Below are 5,685 nucleotides of genomic sequence, written 5' to 3'. Positions count from 1 at the left end.
AAAAAAAAAAAAAAAAAAAAAAAAAAAAAGTGGCTCTCCTGGTGAAAAATACATAGAAATCAAAGATTCAGGTAAAAGGTTGAATATAACTTATTACTGGAAATGTGAGTGTAGGAAAAAAATCAATATTCATGAATTAATATTTTTTTAACAATATGTAATTTAAAGTATGTAAAACTGTTATATATGAATATTTGAATCATGCATCTCTAAAAATATTTATATTTTACTTGCAAAAAAATCCCACAAGACACCTGGAGTGACCTTACTATGAAAATGAGTGTTCACCTTATATTTGGAGCAGCAGTATATTCAGGCATATACAGTATTTCTCTGCTCTATCCCCACAGCCACCAACAGGTCTAAATAAGACCAGGTGTCCCTTCTCAATGTTCCAGGGGCCCTAATCACACTTACCTGTTGTGGTCTGTGGGCATTTTGTGCAAGTTGGTCTGATTCAGCTGTGCTCTTGAAGTGGCACCAGGGATGTTTGCTGGAAAAAAGGGAGAAAGGAAAATAGCAGGTCTGCTCTGGCCTGGGCCCAGTGGCTAGCAAGAGCTTTCCTTGTCTCTTCCTTCAGTGCCATACTTCAACTCAGTGAAGCAATTACAGTCTCTCTGTACAGTCTCTCTGCTGATACGGGGACCTATCAGCAGGAAGGGAGCAAGGTCTGTGGAGAAGGCAGAGTCCTTAGGAGTGGCTGTGCCAGGTGAGATTCACTCTCAAGGGACTGAGAATACACCCCAGATGAGGAGAGGAGAAGGACATGGCCTAAGAAGTGTGAGGCCCAACAACTAAGTTGGAGCCATAGATAGGTACTGGGACCAGAGGTCAAGCTCCTAGATGACAGGTTGTGGGTGGAGCTCAGCTCAAGGTGCACTGATGTGAGTACTTCACAAGTACTGGCTGCGTGCTGAGGTGCAGGCTGCTTACTAACCCAAAGAGGGGCTGCTCCAACATCAAACACACAAAACTAAGTAAAAGTTAAAGAACAGTTTAAAGAAAAGAGATACTTGGGCCGGCCCGGTGGCGCACTGCTACAGTGCGCCGCTTGGGAAGTATGGTGGCGCTCCCGCCGAGGGTTCGGATCCCACGTGCAGACCGGCGGCTCACTGGCTGAGCGAGGAGCGGGGGCAACACCGAGGGTTGCGATTCCGTTGCCAGTCCCGGCCCGGTACGGGCGCGACACTGAGGGTTGCGGTCCGTTGCTGGTCACGAAAAAAGACAAAAAGACAAAAAATTAAAAAATAAAATAAATAAATAAATAAAAAATAAAAAAATAAAGAAAAGAGATACTGATAACACTAAGGCCCAGGGTTCAATCCCTGTTCCGGCCAGCCACCAAAATAACAACAACAACAAACAAACCCCCCCCCCCCCAAAAAGGGACAAAGTTTAATGCATGGATCAAATTAGACACTGCATGTCTATAAATCTGCCTTAAATCTGCCTCCCTTTGTTTGTGGAAGGGACTTCACTGAACTATACCTTTATATTATGCCTTCCATATTCATCCAAGTTCATTACAAGAAACAAATGAAAACTGCATTAGCATTTGCTATTCATCTGTTGAGAACATTCTCCACTATTTCAATCAAATAAGTGTCCATGTGAGAAATTTCTTTTATAATTTAACCCCAGGAAAATTTTCTTCCCCAAGGAATCAGTTACCAGAATGGAAAGTTAATGCCTTGGCTACCAGGAAGCTCAGCCACATTTGATTTTCAATTACAGCAGCTATGTTAACCCATATTAACCATATTATAAATCCTCCTCCTTATAATCTCATATCCCATTTCTATAGTAGGATATTTTTGTTAAGTACTCTAAACTTTTTTTTTTAAAGGCCTGTATAAGAATACATTTGTAGCTGGTTGGTTAGCCCAACTGGTTAAAGTGCAGCCTTAAAACACCATGTTCACAGGTTTGGATCCCTGTACCAACCAGCCAGCTGCCAAAACAAAAGGATACACTTGTGGTGGGCACCCAGAACCCCCTTCAAGAAAGGACTTTTTGCTCCAGCTGTTGGGAGAAAACCTTCAGCTGTCAGCCCCCTAAGATCACCTCAGTGCAGATAGCTGTCTGGCTGAGGCTGGGCTCTTTCCAGAACAGTTCATATCTATTTCGGGCCAGTGCAGGACAACAGAGCTCCCTGGGGCTTGGCTGAGGCTGCCATTGGTCTTGCATTGCAGCTTAATTTCTCCCTGTGCCCACTCCTATTTCCTTCCTTTGCCTTCTACAGTGTTGGTCCCAGGGGTACTCCCTAATAAACATTCTGCATACTAACCTGTCACAGAGTCTGCTCCCAAACAAACCAATCTATGACAACACTGAACAAACAACTAAAAACAAAACACATCAGGTAGGGAGACTTTGAAAAGGGGTGAGCATACACAGTAAAGTGTTCATACATACATGGAAGGCAGATTAGCATTAACACTGGAGCCAGGCTGCCTGGGTTTGAATTTTGTCTCTGCCACCTATTAGCTGTGGGATCATGGGCATGTCTCTTAATCTCTCTGTGCATCAGTTTTTTCATCTGTAAAATAGGGGTAAAAAGAGTACTTGTGTCATAGGGCTGTAATAAGAAGGAAATGAGCCAATGTAGATACAGAAGTATTTACAACAACCACTGTTCTGAGTGGTTATTAAATAAAATAAACAGCTGTGAGGCCAAGCCCTCAGGGCCAGGGGGGCAATTGGGCTGGGACTCCCCCCAGATTCCCAGAACAGGTATGGCATAGACCAGTGTGTGCTGAAACATGAGCGTTCACAGAAATAGGCCCAAGCAGCACTAGCCTGGGTGATGTATATGGGTGTGTACCTTGTGTGGGTGCTGGGCTGCTCCTCCCAGACAACGCAGCTGCATGCACTGCCAGTTGCGCCCACACACCCATATCTATGCTGAGCTGGGGGAAGCCCACACCAGCCACACCCTCTGCGTGCCCTGCTTTTCCTGAACCTCCTTTGGTGGAAGGAGGCACCTGAGACCTGGGATGCTGGCCCAGAAGTCCCAGGAGGAAATGGGGCCCTGTCCCTGATTACTGGCCTGGCAGCAGACTGAAAACTGGAGCTCCTACTGGCAGGGATTTCTGAAGCCCCTGGGGGTCTGGCCTCAGAGGCTAGAGTAAAAGCAAGGAAACCTGGGCTGCATATTGAGAAGGTCCCAGAAAACACAGAAACAGATTTTTAAAAGTTTATCATAACCTGTAGGCTGCCTGAGTTGGCACAGAAAGTTCAGTGGGGCTGCAGCACTTTGGAGGGTGCCTCCTAGAAAAATGAACAAGATCAGACAGGCAGGAAGAGGCCCCACTCAGCCCTCACCTGCCTTCCCGGTTTCTCTTCTCCCCTGCCTCCATCCCCCGCTACCCCTCACTTGGTTACCTCCAGCCTTGTTTCTATTCCTAAACTCAATAACCTCTTCTTGGCCGCAGGGCCTTTGCACATGTTGTTACCTCTGCTTGGAAAGTCCTTTCCTCCAATCTACCCTTAATAATTCACCTGGCCATCTACTCACATCCTTTAGGCCTCTGCTGAGTCCTAAAGAGGTCTTCCCTGTCTCCTCAGTCTGAAGCAGATCTCCCTCATGATCTCATAACCCTCTATTCTTTTCTTCTGTAGTCCTCATCACAATTGTCTTTACATAACACAGTGTTTATTTGCTTAATGTCTGTGGATTCCTGGAGAGCTGGTGTTGGGTCTCTCTTGTTCTAACTCATGTTGCCAACGCCCAGCACAGGGAAGCTCAAGGGCCACAGACGGGGGGCAGCACCACTTTAAACTGAGCCCATCTACGCCATACTCTGAGCACTCATGTTCTGATGGGTTCCCTATGCCCAGGGCCAGCCTTGGGCATGCCTCGCTTCACCCATACTGACTAGCCAGCTACCTTCCATGGCCCCTGGCCACTGACCATCAGGACTTACCTAAGCTAGTGACTCTCTTGTAAGGCAGAAAACACACGGAGTCAGACAAACTTGGGCTCAAATTCCCACTTGTTAGTTGCAGAACTTCTCTGAATCTCCGTTTCTGCCTTAGTAAATTGGGACCATCTTCCCTGATTAGAGAGAGGGTAATCATGAGGATCAGTGTGATCACATGTGTACGCCTTGTAGCTCAGGGCCAGGCACTGGATCAATACTAGCTCCCTCCCTCCCACTTTAAAGGTCTGTCACTAGGTGGCAGTCCATCACAGCTACCCCACCTTCCCTTAGGCGACTGAAGCCTGCTAGGATGAAGGATCTCAAAGTCAAGCTGAATTTTGAGCTTCTTAGGGGCCACACCTGAGGGAATCAAAACACATATGAAACAAGTGACCCCTGCAGCAAGAAGAAGGCAGAAGCAGCCCCATACACTGTACCGGTCACTATCCAGCAGGGTGAGCTGTCTGAGCACACACTTACATCCTCACAAATTCTAGTCTAAAAGTCTCACAAATCCTTGGAAATCTGGATCTTTCTCTAGTGTCAGGTGGATGTTCTGCAGGGCCTCTTACCTCTGAAATGCAGTAAGTAGTCCTGCTGTGCCTGGCAGTTGACCAGCTGCCTGCCTCAACATCTGTCAGATGGGCTTCACCATGACAGTAGGTGTCCTAAATTTTGGCGGTGACAGGGGTAGACAGATAGCAGGGTGGGTTTAGCAAACAGCTTCAGGAAGATGAAGAGCGTGAATTATTCAATAACCACAAAAAGGGCTTGCAGCTGGAGAATGGAGAGTGGTGAGGGATGAAGCTGGAGAGAGAGGAAGGGGCCAGGTCACATAGGACCTGCTGAGCCAGGTAGGGAGTGCATATTTTAAGTGCAATGGAAGTCATAGAGGATTTCAGGCTGGAGGTAGATCATGATTTAATTTCATTTGAAAGATTAAAGCAGGGAGAATAGATGCAGGCAAGACCAACAAGGGTAAATAGTCTGGATGAGAAGAGATGGAGCCTTGGTGACCCGGGGGTGAGGCAGAGAGAGGAATCAAGGTTATCTGCAAGATTTTTGGTCTAAGTAACATACAGATGTTTTAGTGCCACGTTCAGAGAGTGAAGACCGTGGAACAAGCATTTGCAGGGATAAGGTGACAGCCCGTGGTAACTGGGGATGCGGAGCAGGCAGTGGGACGCTTGGGTCTGGAGGTAGGGGGAGATACAGATTTGGCGTCACCGGTGCCTGCGTGATGGGTGAAGCCTGGAAAGGTCAGGTCGTCTTGGAACTGGCTCAGGACTGAGTCCAGAGGCTTCTGAGGCCGAGGCGGCGGCCACAGAGGGGGGGGGGAAACAAGGCCGAGAAAACCAAAGTTCAGGGGATCATTGCAGGAGGGGTGCGCTGAGGTAGGCCTGAGCCTACGCCCCGGATCTGACCCGAGTCTTGCCGCGTGTGGAGCGAGCGTGACGCGGGGCGGGCAGCAGCCGATGCGAGGGACAGAAAAGAAGGCCACAGGGGGCTGCAGGTCAGGCCTCCGGACAGCGCGACCCGTCGGTCTAAAGGCCCTGCAGGGGACGCTCACGTCTGGAGGGCCTCTCCGACTGAGAGGACCCACAAAGTAGCCGCACAGACGTGGCTCCGGCCGTCTCAAGAGTGGCCTGCGGGCCAGCCCCGCGCGACCGGGGAGGAGGCGGGACAGGCCTGCCGTCCATCAGCGCGCGCCGGCCAATCCGCAGGCGGCCCCGCCCCCGCCCCTCCCCGGAGAGGGCGCGCA

The 5,685-nt window shown here is 49.0% G+C and overlaps 1 long non-coding RNA gene across 1 annotated transcript; it reads right to left on the bottom strand.

Annotated features, from left to right (window-relative positions):
- Positions 1-1,180: 1,180 nt before the first annotated feature.
- On the bottom strand, positions 1,181-4,587 carry LOC103606319. The gene is made up of 3 exons (XR_551871.1): positions 4,496-4,587; positions 2,416-2,539; positions 1,181-1,208 (listed from the first exon to the last, which is right to left on the bottom strand). It is a non-coding gene; the product is annotated as an uncharacterized LOC103606319 (long non-coding RNA).
- Positions 4,588-5,685: the final 1,098 nt, after the last annotated feature.

Source organism: Galeopterus variegatus, unplaced genomic scaffold, assembly GCF_000696425.1.
Source record: "Galeopterus variegatus unplaced genomic scaffold, G_variegatus-3.0.2 Scaffold6476, whole genome shotgun sequence".
Classification (NCBI taxonomy): Eukaryota; Metazoa; Chordata; class Mammalia; order Dermoptera; family Cynocephalidae; genus Galeopterus; species Galeopterus variegatus.
The sequence above is the reverse complement of the archived record's forward strand: the minus strand, read 5'-3'. Positions and strand labels throughout refer to the sequence as shown.